General features: G+C 49.7%; 2 long non-coding RNA genes across 2 annotated transcripts; one reads left to right on the top strand and one right to left on the bottom strand.

The window, feature by feature from the left end:
- Nucleotides 1-2,601: 2,601 nt before the first annotated feature.
- Nucleotides 2,602-16,110, bottom strand: LOC116555998. Its single transcript, XR_004270776.1, has 2 exons — nucleotides 15,311-16,110; nucleotides 2,602-2,960 (listed from the first exon to the last, which is right to left on the bottom strand). It is a non-coding gene; the product is annotated as an uncharacterized LOC116555998 (long non-coding RNA).
- Nucleotides 2,954-18,166, top strand: LOC116556000. Its single transcript, XR_004270778.1, has 3 exons — nucleotides 2,954-4,566; nucleotides 5,967-5,970; nucleotides 18,156-18,166. It is a non-coding gene; the product is annotated as an uncharacterized LOC116556000 (long non-coding RNA).
- Nucleotides 18,167-18,510: the final 344 nt, after the last annotated feature.

Below are 18,510 nucleotides of genomic sequence, written 5' to 3'. Positions count from 1 at the left end.
CCTCTCTCCTGCTGCTTCTCTCTGGCTGGGTGTTGCAGGGTACACCGAGGGGCTCTTTCTGGTCTGCTTTCTGCTGCTTGGGGCTGGTGACCAGCTGTGACCTTTGTTCCCATGGAGGACTTTGCTCCCTGAGGTGCTTCAGCAAAGCAGGCAGTTCCCACTGCCCTGCTCAGGCCTCTCCTAGCAGGCCACTGTGCCTCTAGAAGGCTCACGGAGCAACCCCTGGTTAGCTGCTTGCCTGAGCTGGGGGAGACACGAAAGTGAAGTTGGTTCCTTTTCAGCAAATTTTTCTTTGGTCTGAACGTTTTTCACAGTAATTTGGTATTCATTAATTCATTCATTTTACCGTGTATTTGTTCAGAGATCTGCTCTACAAATATGTGTTGTGTCACTACTATTTGCCAAGCACCATTCTAGGTGTTCAAATAATGACTTGGGGAATAATAAAAGTGGAAATCATAAAATTAACAAACGCCATTTGTTTAAAAGTAGTGGCACTTAAGTTATTTGCATATGTAATCTTGTTTCTTGTTCAAAAGAGCACTATGCGGTGGGTGTTATTATCCCTTCCCTTGGAAAGACCGGAAGCCTGGAGGCTAAACCTGGACAGGCAGCGCTTGTGAACGGAGGTGGTATTTGAACGCGTGCTCGCCTGCAGAAAAGTCCAGCGATGCTGCTGTGCTGTTGGCGGCAGCAGAACCCCTGGGACCCTCCTTCTCTTGCTGGGACTATTTCCCCTTAGCTGAATGGCAGGGATTTGTGTTTACAGTGAGTCCTTCACCAAGGAATTTTTACAAACTCACTCCCAAACTCTTTGTCTCGCTTTCTCTTATTTATTCCATATTAGAACCCCACTTCCACCCTGCCTTCTCCAATACAAAGACGGGAAGGTGGCTTGCACGCTTCACCTGGGGCAGGGGGCTGCGGAGCCTGCGGAGTGCAGTGGGGGAAGCCTGCTGCTTCCTCCTCTCAGCAGTGCCTCCCCTCCCAGGGCTCTGTGTCAGGGCCTGTCTGCCAGCTTCATGGCCCCCACCAGGAAGACCCCTTTGACTGACAGGGATGCAGGGGACGCAAATGCAGGGGAGGAGAGGCCTCCCTGTAGGAGGGGGGACCAGGGACGCAGCTGGCCACAGGCAGTGGCAAGATAGCCTGGAACCTTATTTCAGCAGGGGATTTGGTGGCCTAGATGAGGTGAAGGGGAGTTCTAGATTTCTGAGCAATCCTTCAACTGGGAAAACAGTGTTACTTCCTGAGTATCAAAATAGAGAAAAGTGTTCAGAGGAAAATACGCAGTCTCATGTCCCCTACCCCGATGTCCCAGCACCTATGGGAGGAGAATGTGTAGGCCTCTCTCTGCTACTGTTCTGATTGCAGCCCTGGAAATAGCCCTTCACGGCACTCACGGCCACTCCACAGCTGTCTCTGCCGCCGTGGCCACAGTCTGCTTATTTCCTGAATAGCTGGTGGAGCATCGCGCCAGTGCTGTATAACGTTGCTGATTCTTTTTGTTGCTGCTCTGGCCACATTCACATCTTCTGGGCCAAACACTCCCAATGCTAAGTGCAGAGAAAAACAGCACTCTTCCTGAGCTCCTCCGCACCTCCGTCCGGGTCCTCCTAGCCCAGACCTGGACAGGTCGGCCGAAAGAGGTCATTGCTCGTACCCTTCCCCTCACTGGAGAGAAGGTCCCTGTATAATGATCAGGTGGGGGCTCGAGTGGTCTTGGGGGCTTCAGGCATGGGGAAGAAGGCCTGCGTGCTGGCTTTGCTGGTGCCTGCCAGCATCCTATCCATCACCTGCTGAAAACCAGAGCTACATCCAAAGAGCAGCTCTCAGTGTAGGAAATCCCAGTACTGTTTTGGCTTATGTTGCTGGTGACCCCTTTATGAATGTCTTCAGCCTGGACTTCTACCTTGAACATGTTTATAGATGCACTTTCCTAAACCTAGTCCTTCTCCATCCAGAAGACTGTGTAATTAGTGCTAGGGAAACATCTATGATTCATAGGGAATCCTGGTCCAATATGACAGGGGTGTGGGTAAGGGAAGCTCAAGTGAGGAGCTGGTCTGGACCAGGACCAACCATGGATGGATCTTTCCACGATGGGGCCTGGGAGTGCAGTCAGGGTCCTGGCATGCCGAGGACACTCTCCATGCATACACAGAAAGCAGCACACAGTTCAGACTCTGCGCACCCAGCTTGATTCCTCTCCTCATCTTAATATTTCTGCTCAAAGCTCCAAGGGGATGTGTTTCTCATCTAATCACATATAAGCATGTGAGCCTTTCACCTGGCTTCTTTGTGCGGATCCTCTTCTCCTCCCATTGCCTCCTTGGTCTCTGAGAATGGAGCTGAGTGTGATCCGTGAGACTGAGTGCAGTGGAATCAGACATGTGAGTCACCGGCCGGGTCATACCCCCCCGGGGGAGAAGCAGCGTGGCCCCTCCCGGCAGGAGCCTGTGATTACAAGGATGAAGGACATGAGTGCACAGCTCACGTAAGAGCTGAGGTTTAGATTAGTGGATGGATTGGCATAAAATCTGGAATTATTATTTTCCAATAGAGAGAGAAAAGGGGCTTCTGGGAACTGTTCACAGATCCAGGCAGAGAAAAATATATTTCAAGGTGTTTTTAAAATAGTTTCAGTCTTTCAGACACAGTCACAAGTACTTTTATAGAAATTTCTGTGTAACTAAGACAAAACATACATTCTGAAAGTGGCTTATTTACACAGAATGTAAATTTCCTCGCTGACTGCAGCCTTTTTGAACTCCACAGACTGAGGCCAGGTGCCTACATTTCAGTGCCCTTTCTCCGTTCCCATACCAGGCTTCGCTGTTCCATCCTCACAAAAGCCTCTTCAGAAAAGAAAACCTTCACTTAAAAGAACAGCATGTCTTCATCCAGGGTCATCCAGTACAGACTCCTCCCAGCATTCAAAGGATCTCCTGCATCCCTTTCTATAAAGAGCAAAGCTTTTCCAGTTCTATTGTCATTTACACTTGTTTATTTTGGTTTGTGAATAAAAGTATTATCTTATCTTGTACAACACATTTCAGCAGACCGCCTTGAGCACTTTGAGGCTGTGTTTGCATAATAAACGGCCCAGAACAATGAAAATCCATAAAAGAGTCTCATAAAAAGACCCTTCAGAAGGTGGCTGAATATGTGAAAAAACAGGTGATTATCACGGCCACCAACAATGTCACGAGGAGTGCATCTTCATAGCAGCCTGTCCGTTAATTAGTTGGGGGTGGAGGACACAGCTGGGGCGAAAGGCCTGAACCAGCCAGGTGGACGGTGTGCGTGCCAGGCACTGAACCCCGCCAAGATCACATGCAGAGAGGGGGCAGCGGGGCCGGAGGGAATGTTCTGCTTTCACCCAGACCCACCTGGATTTGAAGCCTGGCCTCACATTTCCCACGTGTGTCATCACGCAGAGCTGTGGCTTTCTCATCTGCAAAGTGAACTTACAAATACCTACCTACCTTATAGAATCAATTTGAAGACCAAAGGTTGGGTAACGATGGGGCGGGGCAGGGAGGGGGACACCACTGTTTCAGGGCCATACATGCTGTAATCATCTCATCCTTGTGGCAATCCAGGTGCTGGTATATTTGGCATTTCCATGTAAGTAAGGCTTAGGCAGATGAACTAACTTCTCCAAGTAAGCATTGAAACCAGAAGCCCCGCCGCATTCTGCAGGTCTCCCTGGCCTGGCTGTGCTTCCTCCCTCCCCACGCTCCGTCTTTGTGGTGCCTGGGTGGGGTCCTCCCCACTCACCAGGTGATAACACAGGTGTGCTTCGCAGGTGGCTCATTTTTTCTTTCTGGACCTGAAGCTTCTTGAGGATGGTGGTAAGTTCAGAACTGTCTTTGTAAAGCACTGCTCTGCCTGTTGCTAGCGCCCTTTATTCTGAGGATTCCCTTGAAGGCAGCTCAGGAGCAGCAGCTTCCCTGCCAGGCTCTGCAGCACCTGGGAGAACTTGCAGCTGGTCCGGGCCTGTCTGCTCCTGGATGGAGCCTGCCTGGTGCCCCATACCTGCTCATGGAGGTCTCCACTGCTCAGGCCTAGACCCTAGGAGACGCTGGGAGAAGAATTGACGAATGGGAAGCAGGAGAAGGGCAGGGCAGAAAAGCAAGGGGAAGCCAGACAGCAGCAAAGAAGAGAGGCAAAGTGTCTATGCCAGGAGGGGGGTGCCCGCCTGCCCTCAGAGCTCAGGCAGAGTCCCCACGGCAGGGGCGAGGGCTGGGGAGGAGGCCATACAGATGCCACTGCCTCGCAATTAGACCAGCACCATGGCTGAGAAAGCCATGACACCAAGAAATGCCAGGAGGGCAGGGACCTACTGAGGGGCAGCAGTGGTGTGGCACCGGGGGCAGCTGGCAGCACCTCGGCCAGACTGCAGTTCAGGGGTAGGAATGGGGTGAGGTGCATGCTAGAGATGGAGCAGGGCCTAGTTCTGACGATGAGAATGACTTAGGCCTCTTGGTGCCAAGTAGGAAAACTGAACCACAAGCAGCTTACACATGATAATGGGCATTTATTCACTTAACCACCTAATAGGTTCTCAGGTGATGTCACCAAATGCTAAGGCCAGCCCTGCCCACCCTCTCATGGGCTGACAGTGGAAAGAGCAGGTTCTGCTGAGCGGGAAGATAGTGAAGAGTCATCACGCAGAGTAGCCAAAAGGAAAAGAATAGAGGGGCATATGACTGGAAAGAAAGCTGAAAAGAAAAAGGGAGCAGGAGGAACAGGGAAAAACCAGAAGCGGGAAATAAGGCAAGGAGCGCCAGACAGGTGACTGCAAAGGCTGGGAAAGAAAGACGCCCCAGCAGATGTGCAGGGTTTATTGCAAATTTGGCAGGGATTACACAGAAACCAAAAGGAATGTGTGGTTCTGCTCCTGGCCATGGTGCAGTCACTGCATCACCTGCAGCCTGGCACTCGGCAAAGCCCACCTCCCACCCCTCCCCACCCTGCCCTCGGAGGTGAAGAGCAGCTATCCCTGGTCCCTCACATCCTAGCCCCCTCCATAGCTTGGCTGCGGGAATCCTCTCCTCAAAGCTCTGAGCAGATTCCAGCAGCGTCTACAGGCTGGGGCCCAAAGCCATGCAGCTAAGGGTGTGACAAAGTGGCCCCACATGTCCCTCTCCTGCTGAGCAGACACACTGTGCTCCACTGCTAGATCCAACATGGTTGCCCTCTAGTTCATTCTGGGCAAAACCACCTGCCACCCTTATATACACTTGTCCTCAGCCTAACACGGGCCCCATGGCCTTCACCCCAAATTTTGATGGGGTGCTAATGCCCCAAATTTTGATGGGGTGCTAACGCCCCAAACTTTGGCTCCTAACCCTTTATTCAGACAAATCTGGTTGCAGACCAAGATGCTTGATCTGTGAAGATGCAGGAATCTCTTATCACTGCTTTTGCTGTAATCCTTTCTTCTCCGTCTTTTAAAGCATGCCTACTGGGTTGGAAAGCACAACTAAATAGGAAGAACTAATATTTATTAAACTCTTGACACGCGCTGAGCTCTTTCTGTAGAGTAGTTTTCTAATCCTCTCTTTTCTTTTCTGTATTGGCTGTTTCTTAAATTAAGTATTGCTTTGTGCAAGACAAAATATTTTCATTAAGAAATCCTTTTTGCTTGTGTTAGACAGGGTTGCTGGCACCACGCTGGGCTGGTTCTGAGTGGAGGTGGGCGTTTTTACCCAGCCATGGAGACCCCAGGGCTAAGAAAGCTGACCTGGCTGCCCCAGGCCACCGAGCAGTAAGAAGTGGAATCACAATTCAAACCTGAGCTTCTTTCTCCAAATCCAGCAAATCTGAACTACGCTGCTATAAAGAAAAACATAAATAAATAGTTTATCTGAAATGACAGATAGAAGCACTTTTCTTTCTGTTGCAAATAACGTAGGTTAGAGTTTCGATCTGAAGGGCCAGGGAGGTTCTCTCCAAAGGTCTGTCAGGAACTTTTAGTCCAAAAAGGGGTGAAAGTTGCCATGATGTGTAGAGTGAAAGGGAACGTGTAAAGCTGAGCTGTAGGAAAGAAAGCGGGAGGTACCTGCGCCTCTTCCCTGAAAGGAGGTGTGGGCAGCAGGGGGGTGGGGTGGAGAAGTCCAAGGGTGGCCCCGAGAATGCCCTGAGGAGAGGAAATGGCATCACTGGAAACCTGGGCTGACCCCTGCTGAAGGCCAGCATACCTGTAAGCCCAGAGGGACCTAGGGCTGCATGAGCAGTGCGGGCTACGTCAGCTCCTTCCTGGGCAGGGTTAGACAGGCGGACTCCTGCTCCTGCAGGCTGGAGATGGTTGGTGGACACCATCACATGAAGCCCGAGGGTGACTCCAGAGCAGGACTGTCTTTCAACCCTTAGAAAACCTTGGGATATGACTCTTACACAAAATTCACAGATTTTGAGCAAGCAATACTGTTTCAATAAGGTCTGTAAGACATAATTTAGTAAAGAAAAACTTGTGTAAATCCATAATCAATGTTTGGAGGATGTTGGAAAAAGCAGCATGGATAACTGCATTAGGGTGTTGAAGTCGGTGGTGGAATTGCAGGACTTCTGTTAACATTTATGATTTATAAACTATTATCACGAAAATATTTTCTTCTGTAGAACTTTAGAATTCCTAGGCAGGATTGAAAACCTCTATCCAAATGACTCTTGTCCTAACTCTTCCTCCCAGCTGAGATCATTTTGGTAGAAACAGATTTAATTCTATTAAAGCTGCTTTGCTTTTTAATACTTAATAGGATGCAAATGTATGTGATTAATTTAGTTATTTGCATAATAAATATTCCCTTAAAGTATCTTTGCTGCATGATCCCAAGTGTTTTGTTATTATGTCTTTCGAAATTAGAGAAGAAATATGAATGTTGGTTAGTATGAAAAAAAGCATCAATTCCTGTTTTGTTTATCTAAATTCGGCTTGGGATTAGCGGCTCTTAGCAATGGATTAAAAGTTTGCTGTTCGTCATCGGCTGCAGGAATGGGTTGAAAAGCTTGGCTCCTGAGCTCAGGAAAGCCTCTGGCCAAGATGCAGGTGGCAACAGCTATCCTGAGCTCTTCCTGTGCCAGCCCCGCTTGGAGCTCCTTGTCCTGAAAGAAATTAGACTATTCAAGGAGGGTGTGAGGAGAGGGAACCAAGAAGGCCCTGAACTGTCTGTGCTCACCCCAGCCTCTCATGTCTTCACGTCTTTACTGACCTGCCTGGATCCGGCCTGCATTTCCCTCCTCCTCTACAGGGAAGAGCCACTCTATCCCCACCTTCCAAATGCCACCATTCTGCACATCTGCCTGACCTCAGGTAGAAAAGAGTTTTCATTGTATTAAAATATTTTCTTCACCACAAAAGCAATATATAGTCATTATGTAAAGTATATGATTCACGGATAAACAAAAAGAAAAAATGCAAATTAACTATAACCCCACCATTCAGCAAAATTTATTTTTAACACCTTGAGATGATTAGTGTTCCTTTAAGTTTCCCAGAATGAAATGTATGTGGTCAAATCCTTTGGAGAAATCTACATATTAAACTTGCTTCAGATCTTCCTGATTCCAAAATTCACTTGGATACAGAATCTTCATGTAGCAGTTTTTAATTAAACTAGTATTCTATGACATAGGCTTTGAGAAATTCTGGTGCAATTCCTGCCTGTTCCTGGCAGCTGCCCCCTAATGTGGTCTCCATCAGGCTGGTGACCTGTCTGTCTCCGCAGAGAAGAGAACACCACCTTGCACGGCTGTGACGGCCAGTTCCCAGGCCCTGTGGATGAGCCGCATCCTCATGGCGTCCCTGCCCTGCCTGAACTCTGGGCCTGTATCAGGCTATGTCTCTTTATTTTTCAGCTTCCTCTTGTCTTCATGACATTAATGTCCTTGCCGGCATATGGGCACAGTTTGATTAGGGGAGAATTATCACCCTTTGACTTATTTAAATTATCTTACAAATCTGAGGCCAGGGGTGGTGGCTCATGCCTGTAATCCCAGCACTTTGGGAGGCTGAGGTGGGTGGATTACTTGAGGTCAGGAGTTGGAGACCAGCCTGACCAACGTGGTGAAATCCCATCTCTACTAAAAATACAAAAATTACCTGGGCATGGGTGGGTGCCTGTAATCCCAGCTGCTCATGAAGCCGAGGCAGGAGAATCACTTGAACCTGTGAGGCAGAGGTTGCAGTGAGCAGAGATCGTGCCAGTGCATCCCAGACTGAGTAACAGAGCGAGACTCCATCTCAAAAAATAATAATAAAAATAATAAATAATTTTACAAATCTGAGATACATGCCTGAAAGACATGTCTTAGAGCTCTTGCCAACTCATTTATCAAGTCACCTATCCGCGGAATAACTGAGTCAGTCTGCTGCCTTCACCCAGGAAGTAATCAGGTCTTTATAGCACAAGGCTGGGTTTGCTTGCAGGAAATTCCTGTGCGAAGTGCATGATTCAAGAAGCACTGGGGATTTCTCTCTCAAAAATATCTCCTCCATGGGTGCCCCAGGGAGCTCTCATGGTTGCTATTAGAATGATCTTCTGGCCAGGAGATGCAGTCATGTGCAGATCCATTCTTGTTTTAGCCACCTTCCTCTCCTCAATGAGCTCTCCAAGGAAAATATATTCATAGGTTAACCTGGCAAAGGAAAGCAAAGTAACATTTTATTATTAATTAGGGCTTTGGTTCCAAGCCTCCAAACGGAATTTCATTAAACTAGTTTGGACTCAATGGGAAATTCTTCATGAGAATTTATGAGAATATGCATAGGCCAGCTCAGAGCTTAGAACCAAGTGCTGGGAAGTACATTCATTTTTATGCATTCATAGCCAGACATTAAAGCTTAACCACACTCCATCAGCCCGGCCAGAGAATCCCTACAATAGCATGAGGAAATGGAGTCACAGCACAGGGGACCCTGCTTGTCTGCAACGCTCAGTGGGAAACCAGCCGAGCCTGGTTACTATATCGGGAAGAGAGAACATTCAGAGAGAAAGCCTGTCTGGCCCTGGGCACTTCCCACTGCAGTCACTGGAGAGATGCGAGAGAAAAGGGGCCACTCTGTCATGTGCTTTCTCTGAGAACAAACTCTGGACAGTATGACTAAGCATTGACCGAGAGCCTGGAATTTCTCATTCTTGAAGCCACGAGCCACCCGAAACTTGGCCATGTAAGATAGCAACTGCTTTACGGTGCTCTTGGGTTCTGTGAGCCAGGGATCTGAGAGCGGCACTGTAGGGTGGCTTATCTCTGTGCCACACTGTCTGCCTCCTCAGCTGGGAAGACCAGGAGGGTGGAGGCAGCTTGGCAGCTGGGCTCCGAAACCCCGTGCAGTCACGCTCCCTCACACGGCACTTGATGCTGGCTGCGGGCTGGGCCTTCCGCTGGGCTGCCAGCCAGAATACCTGTTTGTGGCTTCTCCATGTGGCTATTTGGGCTTCTTCAAATTTCTTCCAAGAGTGAACCTCTGAAGAGAACTAGGCTGAAGCCATATCACCTTTTGGATGCTAGCCTTGGAAGTAAAATCACGTCCTTCTCATTGTACCCTGTTACTCAGGGCAGTCGCAAAGATTCGGCCAGGCTGAATAGAAGGGGACAGACATCATCACTCCATGGCCGAGGCGTGAAGCTTACATGAAACGAAAGGCATGGGCTGGGCAATGTGATTACTTGCCCCACCAGCTCACCCTTGATTAGTAACAAAGTGTCTATATGGGTCACGTGGAAGCAAGGGGGAGAGATACTGATTGATCCTAGGAAACATGCCTGAAACCCGCTGGTAGACTCTGTCTCTGGATCAGAGCTTGCAGCCTCCGGACAGTGAGCAACTGAGCTGTTATTGACTGCTGGTGTCAATCTCGGACTACACGCTTGGATTGTCTACTTGTCATATTAGAAAGCAGACAGGACTGAAGTTCAAAACCGGTAAATTGTTCTTTGGTGAAGGATTTTGGGACACATTTCATCAATAGGTTCCTATCAGGCAAATGCTGAGGAGGCTGGAGATGAAAACTGAACAGGTAACTGGAAGAAAAGAATGAAGAAAGGTCTTCTGTAAGCATTGCCTGCCTCACCATTTGACCTGACCCGTCCTTCCCAGAAGCGAGAGTTAGCTGGGCAGGCGTTTTGCCTCCAACATGGAGTCATTTTATCAAAACCCGCCCTTAGAGTGCTTCTTAACGGAGGGACAAACTCAAACACAAGGCAGGGCAGGTGACAAGTGTGTTCTCCAGGCCTGGGGTTTCGGGTGAGGATGGAGGTATGGGGCCAGGCAGGAGGTTGCTGTCACCTCTTCCCCGTGAGGACGACAACACTAACACGCAGGTCGATGCAGGTCGAGTAGAATTATGGGATGTTACACCTTACACACAGAGCTATCAGTTATGGTTCTTTAATTCCCAGTTACAAAAAGATGCTTTTCTACAAATAAAAAAGGCTGTATTTGGAATAATATGGAGCACTTTACAAAAGGAAAATTGCACCTGTGGTTTATAAGCCACAGTAGCTCTGGGAGCTGAATCTCAGGGACCAAGAACAGTCTCGGGTGTCACTGTCATCTGGATTCATCAGCTCTGACCTTCCACAGTCTTTGAGTCACTGAGACCAGGATCAAATTTCACAGAGGGTGCAGACAATCAGCCAGCTTGGGTCACAGTCCTGCAGCTTGGCGAGGGTAGGGATTCCTGACCAATCGTTTCATAAGCTCTTACCCAGTTGAGAGGGAGGTGCAGCCAAGCCTGAGAGCCACCGACCTGAAACCTGGGTCCTCAAAGTGTTGTCCATGCGCCAGCAGCCCCAGCCCCTCTAGGAGCTTCTTAGAATTGCAGAACCTCAGAGCCTACATTAACAATGTTGAATCGAAGTCTGCACATCGTATCTGAGGAGCCATGAGCTAGGCTGATGCCATGCAGCTCGATAGCATCGCAGTCACTGTGAACTTTTACAGCTGCTCAGGCCCACTGCAGGCCTGCCAATTTCGAGCTCCCCATGGTGGGACCAGGGCCCTGGGGCATCATACAAAACTCTGCAGGTCATCACTGATGAGGAAACCAAGATTCAGTGAGGTCAAGCAACTTCCCCCACCACACAAACCTAGTCCTGTGTGAGGGAGCCAGGGGTATTTACATTTTCCTAATTTATATCCTTTGGAACTGCATTTCTCAGCGTCTCCTGAACTTGAAGGAAGAAGCTGCATAATCAGCAGGCTTCCAGAGAGGACAGAGGAAGAGAGCGTGGCTTCAGCTAGGGATCTGATCAGTCATGCCTGGTAGGCTCTCTGCTGAGCTGGACGCTCATGGGTTTTGTTTGTTGAGCTGAATTAACATGTTAATGGATTTCGTGTTTGACTAGTTGTTTCTCTCTCACTCTGCAGGAGCTAAAGGAGTGGAGCTGGAGATGCAAATATTTCCGTTTAGACAGTTGATGCGGCCATGGGAGCCCACAGTGAGAGCTGCAGGGGCAGTCACTACAGGGAGTAGTCAGATTTTAGCATGCACAACTTTGAGTATACAAATATGGCTTGGTTGTACTTTCGGGAATCTCTTTCCTTGTGAGATACAGAGCTGCACATGAAGATGTTAGGAAAACAGCTGGGTGCAGTTTTGCTAGTTCGTTCTGAACCAACCTAAAGACGTGAGATTTGAGCTCTGTAAGGGAACAAAGTGAGGAGGAAGAAGGCACTGAGGCTGCCTGTCACCAGGAGGGTTCTGAGCAAAACGGGGTAGAGTGACTTGTGGCAGTTCCTCTTAACGATCGCACAGGCAGTAGGGTGGAGACGCAGAGGGATTGAGACTTGCTTCAGTTTGTCATTATTCAGCCAGCCATTTTCATTGAATAATTGTGCGCTGTCCTGAGCTGCCAAGTTCACGTGCTCTGCGGTGGAGCGCTGTGTGCTGATGTGAGATGTGGGTACTTTCCCTGGCCTAGAATGTTTTCTAAACAATGCTGTGACCAGGTGTGGCCTGTTAGCTTTAAAACAAATGGCTTCTGCTGAGGGACGCTGCGTTGTTTCCCGGTGTTTGCTACTGTGAGCAGTGCTACAGCGAACACGGTGGGGGCAGGCTCTTCCACCCACTGACCGCCTTTCTTGTGCGTTTGTACCCACAAGCGGGACAGCTGGATCCTATGAAAGCTCTGCTGATTTCCTCAGGAACCTTCACACTGTTTTCATCATGACTGTTTCATCCTCACCAATACGTGTTACCTTTTGATTTTTCCATAATTGCCAACCTAACAGGTGCGCGTTGATAACTGTCTATGGTTTTAATTTGCATTTCCCTGATGATTGGTTGAGGACGTTTTCATATACCTGTTGCTCATTTGTATGCCTTCTTTGGAAAAATGTCTATTCAGGTCCTTTGCCCATTTTTAATCAGGTTAATATTCTTATTATTTTGCTACTGAGCTGTATGAGATCCCTATTTATTTAAAATATTAACCCCCTTTCAGATACATAGTTTGAAAATAATGTCTTCTCTTTAGGTTAGCAGATGAATGGATTAGAAATATGTGATAAACATGCACATATATACTAAAATATCATTCAGCCTTAACAAGAAGAAAATCCTGCCATTTGCAACAACATAGATGAACCTAGAAGACATTATGCTAAATGGAATAAAGCGAGCACAGAAAATCACATCTGCATGATCTCACGTATATGCAGAATCTAGAAAAGCTGGAATCATTGACTGAAAGAGAGTAGAAAGGGCTAGCAGGAGCGGGGGTCGGAGAAGCAGGGAGATTATGGTCACAGGTCAAAGGGCAAAACGTACAGGTATGAGATGAGTCAGTTCTGGAGACCTAGTGTACAAGATGGGGACTGAAGTTAGTAATAACGTATTTGACACTCGGAACTTAGAGAGTAGATCTCAAATATTCTCACCACACACACATACCTGTGAGGTGAAGGATATGTTAATTCGCTCGATTATGGTAATCACTTCACAACGTATGTCTATATAAAACATCATGCTGTATACTTTAAATACATAGAGTTGTGTATGTCAATTTTACCTCAATAAAATGGAGAGAAATGGTCTCCCTGGCTGGACCTGCCATCTGACCTGCTACAGTTCAGAGGCTTGAGGCAAGGCAGCGCCACCACCAGAGTGGACATGGAGGCAGTGTCTAAATAACACACAATTGTGTTGGGAAGTCAGAGGAGACACTGGGCTCTCTAAGGAAAAGCTGGCCTCTTCAGGACATTCTGGGAGGACAGCACAGAATCCACATCCCACACCTCTCCCTGGTTGATGTCATTCCCGCCATGGCATCTGGATCATCCACCTGCCAACAGTGCCCACAGCCTCACCCTCTTCAGATGGCACAAACTCCCCTCTTCAGATGGCCCTCCCTGCAGACCCACTCGAAGAGCTCTCAGACACCCCCAGGGAGGCATCCCGAATGCCACGTTCTCTCACCAGCCTGTCCTCAATGAGGTCTTGGTTATGTTAGTAAATGGCACCATTACCCAACCAGTTGCTTGAGTCCATAAATGTAGGACTTACCATTTACACCACGCTTTGTCTCATCACTCAGTTTAAACGCACCTCTGAGCCTTGTCCATTTCACTTTCAAAGTATACCTTGACTCTCTCCTTACCTCTTTGTCTTTACGGCCACCATCTGACCCTAACCACAGACACCTCTCATCTAGATGTGGCCACAGCCAGTGTCAGTCTGCCAGCCACACACCCCACTCACATTCCTGCTTCCTCCCTCTATTCCACTTGCACACACTTGCACACACACACATATACACTCACGCTCATTCACATGCACACTACCACACACACATATACAGCACTGCATACACTCATACATACTCCCATACTCATGACCACACACTCACACACATGCACACCATCACATGCACAACCACCACACACACACACACCCCATCACAGGCACAGCCACCACACACACACACACCCCATCACAGGCACAGCCACCACACACTCACATACACACATGCCATCACAGGCACAGCCACCACACACACACACACCCCATCACAGGCACAGCCACCACACACAGTCACACACATACACACCATCATAGGCACAGCCACCACACACACGCCATCACAGGCACAGCCACCACACACACTCACACACATGCACACCATCACATGCACAACCACCACACACACATAGACACACGCACACATCACATGCACAGCCACCACACACTCATATACACACACACCATCACAGGCACCACCACCACACACACACGCATACCATCACACGCATAACCACCACACGCACACACCATCACATGCACAACCACCACACACACTCACGCCATCATAGGCACAGCCACCACACACACTCACACACACGCACACCATCACATGCACAGCCACCACACACTCACATACACACACACCATCATAGGCACAGCCACCACACACTCACATACACACACACCATCATAGGCACAACCACCACAGACACACATGCACACTGTCACACACATAGCCACCACACACGCTCACACACACACATGCTGTCACACACACAGCCACCACACACACATGCACGCACACTGTCACAGGCACAGCCACTACACATGCTCACACACATGCACACCATCACATGCACACACGTGTCTTTAAGAACATTTGCTACATAACATTGTTTCTGCTTACAACTCATCAGTAGCATCTGCTGCATTTTATATTTAATCCTGTTCCAGAAGCCCCTGAGAGCCATGGTCTCTGCTGGCCCCCAGGCTCCCCTCATACCACGCCTTTCACTGCCCAGTCCCTTCACAGTGACCCCTTTTAGCTGCTCAGAAACTAAATCACCTAAACATTCGCCCACGACTGCCTCTGCCCTGTAGTTTCCACACAGGCCTCCCCTGCTGGGGTGTTCTCCCTCCCAGTGCTGGCCTGGCTACTGCTCCCACAGACCACCTGATGGAAGAAGGCTCCCTGCACCCAGGAACTGCACCTGTGCTGGTCTCCACGGGGCCTCGGTAATGGACAGTGGGTCCATTGTTCACTGAGTGAATGAGTGTTCACTCGCTTACAGCGTGCATCCTACATGGTGTGCTCTATGAGGGAAGAAGCTGATTTGCTCATCAGGGAAATGCCGAAGTTTCTGGTATTCCACACATGCTCAGTAAGAAGTGGAGTGAACAACTCAATACCATCTCCACCATAGAGACACCCAGAGTGCGGCAGAGGCAGTCACGGGCGAATGTTTAGGTGATTGAGTCTCTGATCCCATCACAGGCCCTAATCCCCTGTGTGAGTATGAGCAAATTCTGTACCTCTCTGAGCCCAACTTCCTCACTTGTGTGTAAGGGGGTTTATATCAGGCATCTTTATGGCTCTGAATTCTGAAAACGTAAGAAGACGTTGCTTCCTGGGGTCTATGGGCCTGGCCCGTCATGTTTGCAGGAAGCCTGGTGGCGTTCCGGTGCTTGTCCTCCATTTTTTGGCTTCAAGGGTTGAAAGCGTGTGCGCTTACTTGCTGAAGATCCCACAATGTGTAACGCTGTGGTTGTTGGATTTGGTGACAGTTTCTGCTGGACCCTGCGCAGCTCCAGAGCACTGGAACTGGCAACTCCTAGGATCCTGATCCTCATCAGTTTGGGAGCTTCTTGCAGCCATGTGACCCATCTGTGCCTCTGCTTCCCTTTATGGGACCAAAGGCCACCTCCCCATGACTCCATGCGTATGTGAAGTAGGTCTGGAGAGAGCCAAGTAGGAGAGCCGTGGGCACCACCCTGCCAGCTGCAACACGGGGCTAGAGGCTGCGGTGGGCAGTGCACCCACTGAGCAGGCAGTGTGCACCTCATCTCATGCTGAGGGAATCCACTCAGTGTTCTCCTTGTTTTCTGATGAAAACACTTGGGTGCAATGAGAGAGCTGAGCCGCTGACATGCCAGTGCCAGAGGTGCGTGGCCTCACTATAAATTTGGCCTGGGTAGAAGATGGCTGAAAGTCAAAGTAGCTGCCATTGATTTATCTTCATGTTGTTATCAGAAATGAAGATAAATCAATTGATATCAGCATAAAAATAACAAGAAAGAAGGTCCTCCTTGACGCTGCCTGAGACCCTGTTTGCCGGCAGTGATGGGGGTGAGCATCATCACCGTTGCTCCTCCAGATGCAATAAGCTGCTGTCCTGCAGAGATGGGTATCCGCCAACCAGCAGAGTCTGATGGTCTCCATAGAGCAACCTGCCTGACATTCTTCTCTAAGCTCCTCTTACCCCTGGAGCTTTGCAAAAGCTGCCCTGGACTCTTCTTCCTCACCTGCAGCACGGAGGCAAAGGGGAGAAGAGACACAGCCCCAGGATCCTCTTTCCTACCTGTTTAGAGAGAAGAGGGTGGAGAGGGCATGGGCAGGAAAGTAAATGGAGACCAAGGGTAAGAGGAGGGAGGGGCAGGAGGCGAGGGAGAGAGGGCGTGGAGGGAGGAAGAGAAGTCATTGATGGGCAGAGGGTGAAGGGAGAAGAGGAGAGAGAAAATGAGGAGGGGGGAGAAGCTTGCCATGGAGGGCACAGAAGTAATTCCCCTCAGAACACTGACTTGAAGCAGAGAACATCAATTTCAGTGATATTCGTGATTGAAACTCACCAGCAATAGACACACTTAGAAATGGCCTCCATAAATGCATTAACAACCTACAAAGACACAGAAAGTTCCGAGAATTCTAAGTCCTCTCTTCCCTCTGGGTCTCGGCAGGCCAAAGCTAGTTATTTTCCGATGAAAGGGTGTCATCAGACCTCAATGCTCACTTGGAGTTTTAAGTAGAATAAGGTCACTGTTTCTCTGTGCAGTTGAGTCATGCAATTCTACTGAGAGAGGCTTCTCAGTCATTCCAAGCACAACCATGTGTGCAAATACCTTATTTCTCAGACACCAGCCCCTTCTCCCAGGCTGGCTTGTCCCGAACTGCAGTCCTCTGAAGCCCATGATCGATGCCCAGGTCGGAGGCACACTAGTGTGCCACCCAGAATCCTTAGAATGGAAATGCATTGATTCTCGCAAGAGGTGATCACCATTACTCCAATGGAACATCTATGCCTTGCTATTTGGTCGTAGTTTTACTGTGGGAGGCTGCCACTCTGTTATGCCTAGGTTAGGTTCATGAAGCAGATTCCTGAAATGCTGCGATTCACAGAGAGTTTCCTCTCATCATGTGACTGAACTTAGCCACGTGTTTAATAACACCGTGTGATCTCCCACAGGCCCCGACTGCGCAGCGTGGCAGTCCTCCTGAGCTGCCTCCCTCCCCGAGCTGACACGTGCCTGAAGACACACAGCTTACGGCAGCAGCACAGACCTGCATCCCCCGTGGTGACTCAGTTTATGTCCTGTACCCTCACCCCTGCACGGGGGTCTTCGTGGAGACTCTGAGACATGTTGGCCGGATGAGGTGCCTGCTGATCTCAAGCTTGCCCAGCCCTAGGTGAACTTAGGTCGCTGGAGACTAAGAAGCCCCATAGACAGAGGAAGAGGAGTAGCAGAGGCCACAAGCACGAAGTGACTTTGGGGCAGGAGAGAAGAGTTTCCAGGGAGGGAGAGCGCCCCATCCCCACTGTGGCACTGTCCTGTCAATGCACACCAGACAGCTGGATCCTTCCTTCCTCCTGGCTGTGCAGAGTGGCCCTGAGACCTCTAGGTAGGCAGAGAGCGGGAGATCCAGCAGATGGAGACAGACTCCTTATACTCCCTCTCACTGCTGGGGAGCCACAAGCCTTCGGGGTCCTGCATGGCTTCAGGGGGGCCACAGGGCTTCAGGGGGGGCCACATGGCTTCAGGGGGGCCACAGGGCTTCGGGGGGCCGCATGGCTTCAGGGGGGCCACATGGCTTCACGGGGGACACAGGCCTTCAGGACATCCTGTTCCTCCCCCTCCCCAAATTCCTCTCAACAGCTAACCAAGTTCCTGTAAACACCCTCTCTCCCAAACCCTGCTGAGAACCAGGGGTCCTTGGCAGAAGACTCCCCTCACAGTGGGTGCTCAGAGGCCGCTGATCTCAGTGGCTGTCACCAGAGGTTGCCCTCCGGCAGCTAAGCCTTCCCAGGTATTGTGTCATGAGCACATACGGTCCGGAGCCTTCGACACTGCCTTGTTTCCCTTGATCTATCCATGGCCCAACTCTTACTTTCCCCAAAGAGAGGGCAGGGCCTCAGCCTCTCACAGACGGCAGCATGGATGCCTGATCGCAGTCCCCAGCAGCTTCCGAGAAGTGTTTGTGCCCTGCAGTGGTTTCTTCAGGTGACCAGACCAAAGCGAGTTGCTGGACACCACCTACCCCAAGGCTCCGTTCTCAGGAAGCTCAGGTCCACGCCCCTCAGAGCTGGCAGCTGCACCTGCCACCGAACCCCGACCAGCAGGAAACCTGCGGAGGTGAGGAGTCGCCTGCGCCCCCTTTCCTCAACCCTCCTGCCTCTCATGTTTCCAGACTGCAGCCTTTCCCCTTTCAGAGGCTTCCAGAGTCTGCCCACTCCCGCGAGGAACCATCGTCCTCCGTAAGTGA

This window comes from Sapajus apella, unplaced genomic scaffold (genome assembly GCF_009761245.1).
Source record: "Sapajus apella isolate SASKATOON/1434 unplaced genomic scaffold, GSC_monkey_1.0 scaffold16, whole genome shotgun sequence".
NCBI lineage: Eukaryota > Metazoa > Chordata > Mammalia > Primates > Cebidae > Sapajus > Sapajus apella.
Note: the sequence above shows the minus strand (reverse complement) of the source record. Positions and strands in the feature narration are given on the sequence as shown.